The sequence below is a fragment of the Camelus dromedarius genome, unplaced genomic scaffold, assembly GCF_036321535.1.
Source record: "Camelus dromedarius isolate mCamDro1 unplaced genomic scaffold, mCamDro1.pat HAP1_SCAFFOLD_50, whole genome shotgun sequence".
Classification (NCBI taxonomy): Eukaryota; Metazoa; Chordata; class Mammalia; order Artiodactyla; family Camelidae; genus Camelus; species Camelus dromedarius.
In genome coordinates, this window is record NW_026989764.1 from 504510 (window position 1) to 522541 (window position 18032).

At 41.8% G+C, this 18032-nt stretch overlaps 1 long non-coding RNA gene across 3 annotated transcripts in view; it reads right to left on the minus strand.

Annotated features, from left to right (window-relative positions):
* Nucleotides 1-1930: 1930 nt before the first annotated feature.
* Nucleotides 1931-18032, minus strand: part of LOC135320598 (uncharacterized) — a 61038-nt gene continuing 44936 nt past the window's right edge. For all 3 annotated transcript variants that reach the window (XR_010379804.1, XR_010379805.1, XR_010379803.1), the window contains one exon: nt 1931-1942. This is a non-coding gene — a long non-coding RNA (uncharacterized LOC135320598). The remainder of the gene's footprint in view (nt 1943-18032) is intronic.

Here is an 18032-nt window from a genome sequence, read left to right on the forward strand (position 1 = left end):
CACATGGAGGTGTGCTTTGTTGTTTTATTTTTCAAAAGAAACATGTTTCATTCATGTGATTTAAAATTAAGATCAAGAAACAAACTCTATTCAATGAATGGTAGACAACACATGTCGTCATAGCTGCTCATCAGTTTTGGCCCCACGTTACACACATTTACATGGACATGTGACATGTGCTGTCATGGGACATGGTGAGTGGGGACAGGGTCTCTGCTCTCACAGGGCACACAGCTTGGTGGGGGAGGCAGTGTTCAATCATTGCCTTTTTTTTAATGTACTTACAAATTACGGGAAATTCTATTTAAAAAGAACAAAGTGAGTCAATGAAAGTGAAAAATTCAAGGACAGTATTTAGGCTGAGGGAAGACAGGGAACCTCTTTGAAGAGCTGACACTCCACTGAGACCCAAAGGACAACTCCGGTGCTGCAGGTGAAGGGCAGGGACACATTGATAAAGGGCTGATATCCAGAATACACCAAAATCTCTTTAAACTCAACAAGAAGAATGAATAACCTGCTTAAAAAATGAGCAAAATGCCTCAACACACACCTCAACATAGAAGGAAACTAGATGCCAAAGAAATCTATGGAAACATGCTCCACAGCATCTGTCATCAAGGGGCTGCAGACTGAAACAGCGAGGTATCACTGCACACCTGTCAGAACTGCCAAAACTCAGAACACTGACAGCACCAAATGCTGGTGAGGATGTGAAGTGACAGGAATTCTCTTGCATTGCTGGTGGGAATGAAAAATGGCCCAGATACTTTGGAAGACGGTCTGGCAATTTTTTACAAAACTAAACGTACTCCTACCATATGATCTGGCAACTGTGCTCCTTGGTGTTTACTGAACAAAATGGAAACTTACGTCCACACACAAATCTGCATACAGATGTTAATAGCAGCTTTATTCATAATCACCAGAACTCAGAAACAACTAAGCTGTTCTTCAGTAGGTGAATGGATAAATAAACTGTGGTCCAAGCAGAAAATGGACTATTTATGGTGTTAAAATGAAATGAGTTATCAAGGCATGGAAAGACATGGAGGAACCTTAAATGCATATTACTAAGTGAAAGAAGCCAATCTGGGAAGGTTCTGCAACTGTCTGATTCCAACTGTATGGTGTTCTGGGAAAGGCAAAACCACACAGACTAAAAGATCAGTTGCTGTCAGAGGCTAGAGGGGAAGGAGTAATGAATGAAGTGCAGCACGGAGCATTTTTAGGGTCACTAAGACAGACTACTCTGTATGATGCTGTGATGGTAGAAACGTGTCATTGTACATCTGTCCAAACCCACAGAGTGCACACCACCAAGTGTAAATCCTAGTGTCAAGTATGGGCTCTTGGTGATGATGACGTGTCAGTGTAGGTTCACCCATTGTCACAAATGCACGCTCAGTTGCAGGCGTCAATAGTGAGCAGGCTGTGGGGACAAACTGCAGTTCATACACCCAATCCAGCCCCAGCCACTGCTGTGAATAAAGCTCTGTGGGTGTGTGGACTGTCCGGCTGCTCTGGCGTCTGAACAGCAGAGCTGAGCAGCTGCACCAGAGATCAGGAGGTTTGCAGATCCTGAAATATTGACTCCCAAGCCCTTGACAGAAAAAAGTCTGCTGTGTCCTGTTCTACACGAATCACAATTCACCCTGATGAGACAGGAGAGCAGGGCCCAAACAAGGCATGGTTAATCGGACTGAAGCAATGTTTTAGTTCCAAAACCTTTGTTGAAGTCCTGCAGAATCAGTGACAGACTGTAGCCAGGAAGCGTCTGCAGAAGGAGTCGGTAGCAGGCCTTCCCGCCAGGCTCCGGGATGCCGGGGGCCGCACGCTGCACGGGGGCCACCCACTTGAAGAAGACGGACTTGCAATGGAAGCCAATCAACTCATAGAGCTCGGAGAGGATGCTGCACTGCTGAATTCTCTCCTAGGAACGCTGAAGCACAGGGAGAAAAGCAACAAGCATCTGAACAAAACATGTAAGTGAAAAAAGACACGTAAAAAATGTTTTCCCATAAAACAGAGACCTGATGACACAGGAAGGAAGAAGAAGGCTGACTTCGTGCACTGATGGGACCGGATGCAGAAATGCAGGGAAGCAGCGCTGTGCAGATGCTCCAGACCCCCTCCGGCCCCACCTATCCACGTTCATCCTGTCCTTTTCCTAGAAAGGCCTGTATTCCCTGAAACAGAGGAATCTGCTCCCTACACATGAGACGCAGAGAAAGGAAGGAGCAAAAGAAGGGGAAAGTAAAGGAACAACGTTTCATCTAGACCCTAGTATTTGGGCAGGACTTTCACCAAACACACATCATCTCAAAGCACAGAGCACACAGTGAGAGGCTGACAGAGTGACTGCGACTTCTGCTCCTTAAGCACCAGCTATCTGCCAGCACACGCTGCCCCCCTTACTGAATCATTACAATCATCTCAGAAACTATTACTAACCCGGCTCACAGGCAAGGAAATCTGAAACTCGGGGAGGAATTATTATCATCCTGGACAATCTCCCACGACCCAGAATTGTCAGAGCCTCCACAGACCCTGGACTAAAATTCTCCACTTCACCACGGGCCCTGAGCCTCAGGCTGAGGCCACATCAGGTCTGCACGGGCCCAGAGCACGAGTATGTGGGACAGGGGATGGTCCCACTCGAAGTGCCAGGCCAAGGCCCTCAGAAACCTATGAAATGAAACCAAATCCCCAAACTCATTTCCAACCCACTGCCCTGTCCGGGAGGACAGCTCGGCACATCTGTGCTGTCACCTGTGCACAGGCTGTGCAAGGGGCCCAGACAGTGACGTGACGTCCCAATGGAAGTGGCTCGGTGACCACTTCATCACAGGACAGACTCTCCCGGCTTCCAACGTTAACTCTCCATTCCATTTTCAACTGGAAAGTAAGTTTAGACTTGTTTTCCTCTCCAGAAACAAAGAGAGTGGTAATATCAGCAGGAAACTCAAGATTGAGGAAGAGTCTCCTGGCCATCTGGAAGGATAGGCCGGGGAGGGAACAGAGACAGGGATCAGAAAGACCCGTGTTCCAGTCCAAAGTCTGCACGTCACTCACTTTGACAGTTTACTTATTAATACAGGTGAAAAAATCTAATTATGATTGTTGGGAAAACTAATTGAAATAACATATGCCACTAGCATACGTCTAAAATCCTTCATGAGTGTCCCAGAAATGGAAGTGATCGTGGTTAGTTACTGTCTGCCAAGTCTTGGGTGCTAAGCCCACATCAGCCAGCCAGAGATGTGCCAGAGAATGCCTCACCAGCTAGCAGCCTTCTCCAACTTGGAAACTCACAGTGTCCGAAGAACAGGCAGTGGTGGATGCTTTGGGACACTCTGGAGGTAGCACTCCAGTGATGACTTTAAAAAGCTGGGAAGAATTTAGGGGACCATACAGTTCAAATACAGAAAACACATTCCATGTCTGCCCACATTCATCTCTAGCCATGATGATTCAGAGAGGAAATACATATTCAAACGTACACCATTTTCCCACATAAGTGCATCAAAACAATTTGGAAAGAATGTAACTTTCTTCTCTAGATCACACAGCGGGGATTACAAGGTTTGCACTGAGAGCCCTACTTGTAAAACATCTGCTAACATAACTGGGTCCACTATCAGTCCATTCAAAGAGAAGGATGGAAAAGAACAAAGCCAAGCTAATACGCTCCGGTCTTTGGTGGGTTACAATGTCACAAAGGAGACGGACAGGTCATCAAGGAACCACCCTGCCGTGATCACGGAGCCGGGCAACAGGGTGGGCGGCAAGATGTATGACGCAGCCGCAGCTGTGCCCGCGCTTCTAGACAGGTATCCAAAGTCACCTCGACATGGCATCCAATGCTTGTGCCCACGTCCTCATCACCTGAGATGTATTTAAGAGAAATGAAAACTAATAAACGGAAAACACCTTTGGTGGGCACACCGTCCAAAAAGCAAAGTCACAGTTTGACACCTGGCCATCCCGGTTCCCAGGGATTCATTCTTGGAGAACCTTAAAAACCACTCCTCTGTCCTCAAGAAGTGCTGCCTACTTGTCCTATCTTTGGCTCAGGGATACAGCACGTTCACATGAACGTCAATGTCTGCACAGATTTGACTGTCTTTCTCCAGTTTCATTTGTCCATTCTGAAGAGGCCTGAGTTAAGTCCATCTTCTGTAAGATCAATTCCCTCCAGTGAAAACTCATCGAGCCTGCAATTAAAAGCCAACTGAACAGAACTGTCCTCAGCTAAAAATGTCACCCACCCTTCACTGCTTTCTTAATTTCCTTTCCTAGCTAATTGCAACAGACTAAAACCTCCCTCCACCCAGCTCCCCAACTATGTCAAACAGAAAGAAAGGTCCATAAAAGAGGAGACAACTCCATAGTCACCTCTGAATTCCTAGCATATACTAATGTCAATAAATAGAACTATGATTATGGCTTCTTTCCTTTAAAACCTTTCTGGTTATTTAAATGAGACCTTGGAAGAGAGCTGTTTGGGTCTAGTATATTGATCCAGAAGACTCAGGAGGCCTTTTTCGGAATGGCTGTTCACTGATTCATTCAAAACACAACTTCTCATTCCGGGAGGAGCTGTGATTTTCTGCCAGGAGATTGTGGTCACTCTCATGCCAGAACAGCTTTAAACTAAATCCTTACTTTGGATTTGTTATTTTTCCCTGCTTCCCCAGAAATTGACTTTCCTTAATTTCTTGCCTTGAGGAATGATATTTTTCTTTCTTTCTAATTCACCCCTTATTAAACAGGATTCTCAGGATGTGCTTGGCCTTACATAGGATGAGCCATCCAACTCCCAGTGTGAGAGGCCTGGGGCTCACCTCCCGCCCTCCTGCCAGGGCAACTAACACTCAGTTCAGGAGCCAACCGGCACCCCAGGGCTTCTAAGGCTCGTGTATCTCCCAGAATCCCTGCTTTCTGGTATGACTTGGATTCTGAGGATTTCCCCTCACTTTCTTGACAATTAGCTGTGCAGCTTGAAAGATGAGGAAGGAAGGATTTATTTCTTAATCAGCATTTTAAGGAACTTGTGTAATGAACGTTTTCACGAGTTTCTAGAACCCTCCATTGCCGAGACAGAAAACACAATAGATATTTTCTAAATTTAGGTATCATGTGCATTGTTTCTTTGCTTTTGTTTTCTTAACTACTAACACACATTTTTTAATTAAAAAAAATAAGCCCCGAAATAGGATAGAAACTTGAAGGGGCAAAAAAATTTAAGGGCAAAGAAAGAAAAATGATAAGTACTCTACAAAGTTAATATAATACATACACTATGGATCAGATCAGCAATTCTCAGTAACAGCTAATTGAAACATGACCATGAGGTAAAACGTCTCTCCTGTCAGGAGATGACCAACAGATACTAGAATTAAAACAACAAATTAAAATTCTAAGTCTGGCGAAGTATAGAAGGCTACCAGCTAAATGTGTCTTCTTCTGGAAAAGAGGGAGGCTCACCAGCTCTTTACTGTGGAGCCTGAGCCTAGGGGAGGGTGGTGAAGAACCGCCCTGTAAGTATCCAATTAACAAAGTGGGTGATGAATAAAGAGACATGAGCTTTGATGACAGAGATGATACTACTATTCACTTGTCCTGTAAAGTATGTCTTCACGTTCAGTGATCAATACCTCGGCGTCCTCAGGGATTGAGATTATAGGAAAATGCACAGTCCGGGCCCAGACCTCCTCTGTGAGCTCGTGACACTGCACTTAGATGTCTCAAGGGCAACTCCAACTCCATCTGCAAAGAGCTGACTTCACGGTGCTCCTCCCATAGCCGTCCTGCCCAGGGCCCCTGGTTTGGAGGGAAAGTCTCTCTGCCCCTCCCAGCTCAGGCCCATCACTCACAGATGTGACTGGACCCCTCCTTCAGGGCTCAGATTTCCTCAGTCACCGAGCCCCACCACCCACACCTGACCTACCAGGTACTCACAGGCACTCCCTCAGCACTGACTCTGGGCTGGGGACCACGCTGCACACTGTGCGAATGTTATCTCACTGGATCTCCACAACAGTCCTGGGAATTGGGTATATCACTGCTTCAATTGATTAGATAAATTGTTTCACTTCCTTGAGTGCGTCATCCAAAGTGACACGTCTACTGAGCCACAAACATGGGACTGAAAACCACTTGAAAATTGAACACTGCTACACCTCGCAGCCACCCTACTCTGATTCGTCACATCACTTTCTGCCGAGCCTACTGAATGTTTGCAAGCATTCTACAAACACAAAAGTGATCTACGAGAGCACCCCACTCCCCTACTTAAAATCTGTCAATGACGTTCCACTGCTCTTCAGAGAAAGCCTCACCGGGCCTGAGCACAGCCCAACGGCCCGGCATCCTCGTTCCCTGCACGGCCACGCCGCCTCATCCACCACGCAGCACAGTGCCATGTCCAGGACTGGGATGCTGACTCCGTACAACACGGGGCTCGTCTCACTCGAACAATGATCACCCTCTTCAGTGGTCACCCTCTTCAATGCTGACTCTCAGAAAAATGTTTTCTCAGGATGAATCAATATGTTTTCCCTTACAACTTCCAGTCATTGATAATGAGCTCCCCCAAAAAGAGAGAAGACTTAATCCTCAGTCTCCTTATCTGTAAAGTGGGAATAGCAAGGAAATATGTAAGGTTTTCAGAGAAATAAAATTCATGTGAGTCTGAGGGACAATTTCCAACATACAGTAAGCACTCAATATGGGCTTACTTAGTATTAATAAGAATATGTTGCATTCCAGCAACCTTAAATCAATGTTTTATGGCTTTGTCCAACAGACTACTGACAAACATTTGGACGAACCCCTTTGAGCAGATCAGCACAAGTGTATTGGGAGAGGTAAGCGCTGCCTCCAGTTACAGCTCAAACTCTTACATGTTGTTTGAGCATTTAGTTGTCGTTATTGAATAAAGACAGGTGTTCTTTAGTCAAAGCTCCTGAAACATAAATCTTCAAAGATAGATACAAATTAGGTTTCAAGTACAACATTCTCACTAGAAATTATTTGAAAATGATAGTCTTAGCTCCTCTGTACATCAAAAGAGCATGTTCTTAATGTATCTGACTATATACACTGAGAGGATTGTTTAAAAGAAATTAAGATGAAGCCATCCTAAATAAGTTCTCAGTATCATCTGCACAAAGCCCCACCCAAGGGTCTCATTTCTCACTTCCACATAGGTGTTGAGGTAGTTTAACCTGGGTCTTGGTTTTTTATAACACAGGGGAGGGAAGAGTTGTGGATAGATTTATGTAGCAAATATAAACCTAGTGTATTTGATGTGTAGGAATCCTAGAAATAAACAAATTGATATATAGTCCCACCCTTAAGAAGCTCAGCCTTTCCATTTACAACAGCATTAAAAATAAAATGGGAGATACATTTAACAAAAATTTACAAGATTTGTACATTGAACAATTCGAAGTATCACTGAAAAAATTTTAGAAGATCTACATATATGGAAGACATCCCATGTTCATGGAATAGTAGACAATATTGTTAAAAATGTTAAGACTCCCCAAAGTGATCTACAAATTCAGTGGAATCGCTATCAAAATTCCAGCTGACTTCTTTGCAAAAATTGAAAAACTGATCCCAAAATTCATATGGAAGTGCAAGGGGCCCAGGACAGCCAAAGCAATCTTGAAGAAGCAGAGCAAAGTGGGAGGACTCACTTTAAATGTTACTACAAATCTATAGTACTGAAGTCATTATGGTACTGTCATAAGTTTGGATACATAAATCTATGAGACACAGTAAAAATTCCAGGGGGGAAACTTACATTTACAGTCAGTTTTCAACAAGGGCGCCAACAACACTCCATTGAAAGAATAGTCTATTCAACGAATGGTGCAGGGAAAGCTGGGTATCTGCAGGCAAAAGAATGAATTTAGAATCTGAAACCCCCTATTGTATATAACAAATAAAAATTAATTGAAAATGGATCACAGACAGAAACGTAAAATCTAAACCTATAAACTTTCTAAAAGAAGACATAGTATAAATCTTTGTGGTCCTAGGATAGGTTATGTTTTCCTAGATACAATACCAAGAGCAGAAGTGATAAAAAAAAAAATAAACAGATAAACTGGACTTCATCAAAATTAAAACCACTTGTTAAAAAAGACATCATCAAGAAAGTGAAATGAAAGGGGAAGTGGGTAGCTCAAGTGATAGAGTGCATGCTTGGCAAAAAATAAATAAATAAATAAAATAAATGAATAAATCTAATTACCTCCCCTATAAAGAAATTGTCTTAATGCTTAAAAAAAGTAAAGTGGAATGACAATCTGCAGAATAGTAGAAAAAAATTGCAAAGCATATATCTAATAAGAGACTAGTATCCAGGATATAAAACAAATGCTTACAACTGACCAATACAAAGAAAATCGACCCAATTTTTAAATTTACCAAGGAATTAAATAGATACACAAATGACCAATAAGCATATGAAAAGATGCTCAGCATCACTAGTCAAATCAAAATCAAAATGAGATCTCATTTTACACCCACTAGGATGGTTATAATCAAAACACGGAGAATAACAAGTGTCGGTCAGGAGGCAGAGGAATGGGAACCCTCAATATGCAGCCATTGGAAAGGGGCAATGGTGCAGCTTCTTTGGAAAAGCCTGGTGTTTCCTCAAAAGTTTAGTGTTATCATATGGCTCAGCAATTCTACTCCTACATATAGGGTCATCCCTCAGTATCCTCGGGGGATTGGTTTCAGGAACCCACCACCCTGGATTCCATAATCCAAGGATGTTCGAGTCCCTTTACAACCAGCCATCTGGATCCATGAAGTAGAAACTACAGATATGGCGGGCCAACTGTACAGCCAACAGAATGAAAACATATTCTCACAAAAACTTGCACATCAATATTCATGGCAGTATCATTCAGAGTAGCCAAAGGTTACAAACAATGTCCATCCATCAATGAATGGGTAAAAAAATTATCAAAAATAGTCCCAAAAACTTTTGGTCATTGAATCTTTGACAAAGGAGGTGAGAACATACAATGGAGTAAAGACAGCCTCTTCAGAAAATGGTGTAGGGAAAACTGGACAGCTGCATGTAAATCAATGAAGTTAGACTACTCCCTCACAGCATACACAAAAATAAATTCAAAATGGCTTAAAGACTTAAACATGTAGACAAGACACTACAAACCTCTTAGAAGGAAACGTAGCAAAACATCTGACATGCATCTCAGCAATGTTCTCCTAGAGCAGTCTACTCAAGCAATAGAAATAAAAGCAAAAATATACAAGTGGGTTCTAATTAAACTTACAAGCTTTTTCACAGCAAAGGAAACAGTAAGCAAAACAAAAAGACAACCTATGGAATGGGAGAAAATATTTACAATAAATGAGACTGTCAAGGGGTTAATTCCCAGAATATATAAACAGCTTTTACACTTCATAAGAAAGAAAAATAAACAATTCAATCCAAAAATGGGCAGAAGTGCTAAAGAAACTTTTCTCCAATGAAAACATACAAATGGCCAATAGGCAAATGAAAAAATGCTCAATATCATTATCAGAGAAATGCAAATCAAAACTACAACCAAGTATCACCTCACACCAGTCAGAATAGCCATCATTCAGAAGTTCACAAACAATAAATGCTGGAGAGGCTGTGGAGAAAATGGAACCGTCCTACACTGTGCTGGGAATGCAGTTTGGTGGAGCCATTGTGGAAAACTGTATGGAGATTCACCAAAAGACAAAAAATTGACTTCCCCTATGACCCAGCAATCCCACTCCTGGGCATATATCCAGAAGTAACCCTAATTCAAAAAGACACCTTCCCCCAAATGTTCACAGCAGCACTATTTACAATAGCCAAGACATGGAAACAACCTAAATGTCCACTGACAGATGACTGGATAAAGAGGTTGCAGTATATTTATACCATAGACTACTACTCAGGCATAAAAATTAATAAAATAATGCCATTTGCAGAAACATGAATGGACCTGGGAGAATGTCATTCTAAGAGAAGTAAGCCAGAAAGAGAAAGAAAAATACCATATGAGATCGCTCATATGTGGAATCTTAAAAAAAAAAAAAAAAAACAAAGAAAGCGAAACTTATCTACAGAGCAGAAACAGACACAGAGACATAGAAACCAAACTATGGTTACCAGAGGGGAGATGGTGTGGGAAGGGATAACTTGCGAATTCAAGGTTTGCAGATACTGATTATGTATAGAATAAACAGCAAGTTTATACTGTATAGTACAGGGAAATATGTTTAATATCTTATAGTAACTTATGTTGAAAAAGAATATGAAAATGAATACATGTATATTCCTATATAACTGAAGTGTTGTGCTGTAAACAAGAAACTGATGCAACATTATAAACTGACTAGACTTCAATGAAACTATTTTTAAATAGACCAAAAACAAAAAAAAAAAAAAGAAAGAAAAAATATTATTAAACCAAAAGAATATATTACTGTTTCAGGCTACAACATGGATGAACCTTAAAAAAAGTATGCTGAAATAAGCCAGACACAAAAGGACAAATACTGCCCTTTTAGGTGAAGTGTATCTAAGTGTTCATTGTACTACTCCTGTAAATTTTCCAGAAGTTTGAAGTCTATTAAATTAAAAATAAAGTGTATTATTCATTAAAAACATAAAACGATCCCTCACAGGAGGGCTTTAAATAATAAATGAAGAAATGCATGTAAATCTCCTGGAACAACACTTTGCACGTCCACAGACAGTCACTGCTGTCACTGCCACTCAGAGGTTGGTACCAGCGCTGATGAGAGCTGCCTCCACTCGCTGCCCTGCAGACAGGTGTGAGGGCCTGGGGTCTGAAAGGCAGGGTGACCTGGAACCTGAGTCAGACACAGCAATGCCCCAGACTCTGTGTTACCCAACTTTCTTATACAAGCTGCTACATGTAACGTAAACACGCTAGAGGGATTTATCTTACAACATAGGCAATACAGTCAATGTTTTACAATAACTATAAATGGAGCAACTATTGTACACCTGAAACATATCATATTGTAAATCAGCTATACCTTTAGAAAAAATTAAAAAATAATGTAAAAATGTTATAACTTTAATATCAGTCCAGTTTTTAAGTAACTACTAAACAGCTTAGAATGTATAAAAGCATTTAAGTGTGATGTTTATTTACATATTTATTTACTTTCAGCCTCCTGCTAAAAGAGAATTTAAACAATTTTTTAAACACAGCTTAACAACCATAACAACAAAAAGACAAAAGTGAGAGTGAAAAGAAAATGGAGATTCAATACTTAAATGAAACCAGGGGGAGGTAAAGTCATAAAAATGGATGCCATGAAGTCAGGGTAAGTGTTAAAGGCCGACTAGGAATTCAGCTGTAAGATTTTTGGCAGCTAAAGCAAAAAGAAAACGATGAAGGGGCGGGTGGTAGAGCTCAGCGTTAGAGCGTGTGTATAGCACACACAGGGTCTGGTTTCAAGCCCCAGGGCCTCCACTAACAGATAAATACACCTAATTACCTACCCCCCCAAAAAGAGCCCCAAAGAAAAGAAAAAGAGAAATTTGTTTCCTAAAAAAACCTGATATTAAATTTAGATTAAATACTAAATAAAAAGAAAAAAGAAAAATAGAAACAAATGAGTGACACAAGCGATAATGCCCGTGAGATAAATCTGTGGTGGCAGCTGGCAGTTCCCCATGTCCCACGTGGGAAAATCTGAAACATCCTTCACACCACCCAGAGTCATCCTCAGCCTACCCCACCCCTCCCCCTGTTAAATGCAGGAGCACAGCCAGGGCCGGGCCTTTGTTCTCTCTGTGTCATCACAGTGAGACAGGATGGAAGGGGGCAGAGCACAGCCATTCAAGGAAGGCCACAGCAATTAACATCAAAATGGTGAAGGATTCAACCCCCAATAGGCCTTGAGGCTCAGGATGAAGAGATTTAACTTCTAGCAGATCTTGAGCTTCATTATACACCCATTGTAATAGTAACATGGTGAATAACACAGCCCCAGGCACCATGGCAGTCCCAAGTCTAGCCAAAAAAGGTCAAAGGGTGGGAAATGGCCAACTCCCTGTGAATTCCAGCCCCTTGCCCTTAGGCTGGTCCTTCTATTTATTACCATATGAAACCACCAAGCCCATGAATACAAGCAACACAGCACCGCCTAGGGGTCACATCTCTCTCTCCCACTTCAGAGAAGGCCCACACTCTCTGGATTGTGTACCTACTTTTAATCTGAGCATCAACCCCCACACATCGTGGAATTTCTCTTGCCTTTCAATGAATCTCTCTGAATAAATCTACCTTTACTCAACAGTGGCTTGCGCTTGAATACTTTCCTGCATGAAGCCAAGTACCCACATCTGGCAGGGCACATTCCAGGGACTCAACCAAAGCCTGGGACACAGCCCTTCTCATGACCCACTTATTTTTTCTTGTATCAACAGGACTGGGTTGTGAAGGGAGCTCTAAGGCCCTGGTTAGGGGACAGAAGCAGCCCCAAGGGCTCGAATTGGCGGGCAGCCTCTCCCCTAGCAGGGGCCCTGGGGTCTGCCTGGTTCTCTGTGTTTCCTTGTTGTGCTGAATCCCCAGCCACAGAGCGTTCTCCCTAGGCGTGTCCCCACAAAACCCTTCTCTCCAAAATACAAGCACATCATGTCACAGTCCTCTTGTTCAACCAGGAAATGTTCAGCCCACTATTTCCCTCCCCAGTAAAGTACCTAACTGTCCTCCCTCCCATCCCACCACTTCTTTCTTTGTGACAACTCTGCACTCCCTACCCACCATCCTGAACGCAGGTGCCTTGCTGGCTGGGACCGAGATGTTTCAGTCTTACACAGCCTGCGTCCTTTCACTTTCCCCTTTCTACATTAAAAAGCCTTTCCTGAGTCTCCCACCCATCTGATTCTGAACTTAACAAAGTGCTGAGGTTGCAGTCACTGTGTGCATACATCCCAGGTTTTGACTAGGTTTCCTTCACAAGATCCTCATTAAGGAGCTGCATCAAGAAGTTTAAAGAGGCTATTCTTACATCTTAGCGGAGGAGCCTGCATAAAATTTAAATGGCTTTGAATAGACTGTTAACCAGGGACAGAGAGGTCACAGGTCCTAGTCAACAGTGTCATGAGGCAAAATGTTCTTCAAAGGCTCAGAGTGGCTTCTGAACACGGAGTCGGCAGGGAGGAGGTGGCAGGCAGTGAGTGGGGTGTGTGACAGAGCTTACGCTCCCCCAGCTTGGGAAGAATTGAATTTTTTTCTAGTTTTCCAAACAATTTCTTACTACCTTTTTCTCCTACTGTCACATACCATTTCCTACGAATTAAGAAAATCAATATCAGTCATTTGGGCCACTTGGGAGAAGCTACACGATGCCATTCACAGGGCTGGGGCACGACAGCCACACCAGTCTAGGTTGAAAGACCAGTGGGGATATTTCCAAGGTGATCACGGGCATGCAGCAAACTCCCCAGCTTCAATTACCTCATCTCAAAGGTGGGGCCAATAAAACTACCAAGCAAAGTGCGTGATGATTATGGCCAACATCTGTTTACTAGGTAAGTGCCCATGACAGCTGCCGCTTAATGGGGAATGAGTATGACTAACGAGGCCGTCTACCTGGTCACACGTGCCCTGCCTTCCTGCCTTGGTGCAGCAGCAGAGCTTGTTTAGCTGAGATTAACGCCCCCAGAGCAGCCCCGACGGGTAAGCTCCCAGCACTGCACGGCCAGGCCTGTTCCTTTCCTTCTCAGAGCTGATCACAGTTTGCAGTCATCTGTTTTTATGTTTATCCTTTTTGTAACTGCCTCCACCCCGGAGTTTTGCTCAAGCAGCACAGGGCCAGGTATGTCTTGCTCCCTGCTGGATATTCTGGGCTGGGAGACAGCCGAGCACACATCTGGCTCAGGTGCTGAAAGGAGAGGGCAGAAGGCCCAGGGGCCCATGCTGAACTGAGGCCCCTGCACCCAAAATTATGGTCTGACTTTGGGCAAATTACACAGTTTTCTTTACCCTGAGATTCCTCATTTGTCCATGAAAATAACTGCCCATGGCACACAGATTTACCAAGATTAAAGGAAATCACCAAATTCACAACATATTCAAGGGGCCACCAGTGCATCCTCAACAGACACATGCTGCCTTTACAGCTCTGACACAAGCGAAGCGGGGCGGCCCCACACAGTGAACACTGCTAAGTGCCAGTGTGTTAAGTGCTCTATGTGTGCTACAATACTCTTTACAACTTACAACAATCCCAGGTAGAAACGAATATTATCATGCCCATTTCACAGATTCACCAACAGGTTAGGAGAGGTTTCATTCTAGCCCAAGGCCCCATGGTGAGGAAATGGCAATTTAAACCTGAATCTGTGCCCAGGCCTGGGCTCCATCTCTTTCCCATCCACCTGACCACTTGCCTATGTATTCCACCTGTCCAATACACAAGTTTGCAGCCGGCCAGCTCTTGAATGCAATGTTTGCCACCGTTTCTCAATGTTCATTAATTACCATAAACTGTTCTGAGAAACCACTACAGAAAAGAAAGTTGGGCTTACGTCCCTGCCCACAAAGGAGAGGAATTCTGCCTTGCCTTCTCCTGTAATGTGCAGAACACCTTCCCTACACCACCAAATCCTTTTGTATGCTTCATCCATGTTTATGTTTGCACACGGCTTATTAAATTAGAAGGTACCTGAAGTAATTCCATCTCAGTTGCTTTCCAAGTTTGCAGATTACCCATAATCATTCTGTGACTGAAAATACTACAGTGTGAATGAAAATACTGCAACCATGTCAGTAAACAAAGAATGTTGAAACCAGGTTATCAGTGGCTGCCAACACACCCCAGCGAGAACAGGCCTGCAGCCCAGCCTCTACAGCCACTCACAATGGTGCCCTCTGAGCACACTCAGAATAAGAAAGGACAGGATACTTGCCCTAGATAGCTAGGTGCTTGTCTAAAGAATGAATTCAGTGAGTCAAAATGTTTGCTTCCTCCCATACATGGAAAAGCACTAAATTCTTGAACTTGAGATACCTGGCTTTCTTTAGATAACAAGCAATCTTTTATTCTTCCAACTACCTGGTCTTTGTTTTAAAGCTCCTATATATCCTAGCTCCTCCTCAACCTCTTGGGAGCAGTCTCTCCGAGTGATCTGAGAGGCTGTCATCCCGGCTCGAGTCCTCCTACCAAATAAAACATAACTCTTAACTTTTAGGCTGCACATGTATTTCAGTCAAAAGTTTTGGACACCTGGAAGGGACCCAGAGGAGACTTCTCTCCAGCTGAACTCTCCGAGTTACCGGAGCCTTGGTACCAGCATTGGCACTTTGTGCCCATCTGCCTCCTCAGGGAATCCAGATGAATTTGGGTGAGTCTCTCCTGGTTCTTGGATCTCCCATATTGGTTGATGATCCTGAGTTTTATTTGGTGGTGTTTCCAGGTACCTGGCCCTCCAGTTGAAAGAGAATGGGGGGAATTACCCACCCAGTGGAGACATACTGGGTGGGGCCTGGTTGAAAGATAACAGGAAACACCCACCTTGAGGAGACATCTGAAATGGGGCTGGTGGAAACATACCAGGAAAATACTCACCCAGTGAAAACGTCCTGAGTGGGTCCAAGTTGAAAGACACTGGGTTCAGGACTGTGTGGTTAGGTAAGAGGCTGGTCTAATGTTGTCCTCAATTTGGTTACCTCCATTGAATTTTTCGGAATAAAAGTAAAACTCTTATGAGGAACCTTTCAACTCCAAAAATGGGACCCTCCTCCTGGCTGGTAACAGCTTTCTTGGGTGACGGAGAAACTTTCAGGAATGGTAGAGGCAAAGACTTCATGCCATAGTCTTGTCCCTGTGGGAAATCTTACCAGCAATTTTATTCTGAGAACCAGACCTTACAATGGGGAATAGAACTTTCAAAAAAAATTAAAAAAAAAACAAAAACACAGAACAGAAAAGAAAATGAAATGACAGATTGCCAGCCTCCAACTAATACACTAGCCAGGTTTATATACGTACAAAACTTACAACATTAATTAGGAATTAGAAAAAAAACTCACCCTGAAAGTAACTAACCAGGCCTGATAAAATATTTTTTGGAATTCTGAACTTATAAGAACAAAATCCCCTTTAGGGGGAACTTGGATTTCTCTTCCTGTGTCCTTGAAATTTAAACGTTTTATCTTTCTCTGGGTGTTTTATGTGTGTGTATGTATGTATATATGTGTTTCTTTTTTTTTAAACGAAACTTTGGACTCTGTCATACAAAAGGTACGAGTATTGTGTACATATTGTGGCCATGCAAATAAATTGGGATTCTCAAAAATCCTTTGATTGTACCAATTTTCAGATATTTTGCCGTCTTAACCGTTGTTGCATCAGCCTGGACCACAAAGGCTTTTAGCTTTTGGAAAGTAAACTTTTGAATTTTATTTAAGCAACACCCCCACTCTCATGTGGAAAAGCCTCTTCATCTTACTGGTTTAAAATCACTATATATATATATATATATATATATATAAATTGATGGCCATGTGATGGATCCTTTAATTTGGGAAAACTTAAATTGGTGAAAGTTGAAAAAGCCTCTCATTATAAACAGCCGTTTTATTGGTACCTATTAAAATCAAGTTTAAAGGTAGAAAAATATATCTAATGGTTAACCTAAGAAATTAGTTAAAAAAAAAACTGGTTTGAAAAGCTTCATTTGTGTTTTTCCTTTCCGATCAATGGTTTTAGAGATGCTAATAAATACTTAGAATAATTAATGTTAATTAGGCTGAATAACTGGAAAAAGGATTGTAAAAATGTCAGAAAAAAAAAAGATAAGGGGCTTATCCCAAATGGATAAATATTTTTATATGGTTATTTTGAATGAGATAAATAGAATGGACATTTTTGGATTTAGATACAAGGTTTTGATACTACACTATGTAAAGTAAAAAAAAAAAAGGGGCCAAAGAGATCACCTACTGCCCCCCAAAATTAAAGTTCAAACAAGTCCGCTTTAGCACAGTTTAAAATATATGTATTTATAGAGCTAAAAAAAAATACATATTTATAGACTGAAATACTTGATCAATGATTGGGACAACAGACCTATTAATCAAATTGAAAATCGAGAAGGGCCTAAGCTCTTTGGCCGAAATTTGGGCATCCCAGAGACTTTTCTATATAATTAAACACAATGCACAAAAAGAAAAAAAAAAAAAAAAAAAGGCTTCTGGCACTCCTTCTAGAAATAGGAATTACTGATTAAACCTAATAAATATAAAAATTAAAGGTACAAGATTTAATAAAATTGAGATAAAAGTTTGTAAAATTGTTAATTTAAATGGGCTTTATATAAAACTTTTGCTTAATTATATTGTGGGATAGATATATTTCAATGGCAAAACGCTTCCCCTTCTTGGTATTATAAGGCTGGGCACATATCTGTCCCTTAGAAAATATTAATTGAACAAAATAAAGGAAATCAATAGAGTTTCATGAGCCATCCAATATAACGTAAAATTAAAAACTAATATTCAGTGGCTAATAGACAATAAAATAAGAGGTTTACCCTTGGTTTAACTTATAACTCAAGGAAAACAGACCTCACTAAATACCTTATGCAAGCTTTGGAAGACATGATAAAGTAAATCTTAAAGTTTTAAAACATGGAATTCTTTGTTTACAGCTCTTCTCACTGATACAAAAAAGCCAATTAAGGAGATACAATTGGACCTGGGTGACAGAGCAGTTCTCTGGGGAACTGGAAGCTTGTGTCATTGTCTTGCAGATCAGAAATGTAAATACAGCAAACAGTGACCTAGGACTGAGCCTAATTAGCTCAACGAAATAATACTTAAGGCCAAGAAATTTTTGGCATTTTAGAACTCAGAACTCTGATGCGTCCTTCAGCATTTGTCAAGAAATCTTAAATGTCGGTTTCATAAATAGTAAGCCTTAGTGATTTGAGCAAGCAAATTCAGCTTACTCCAACTATTATTATACCTAACTTA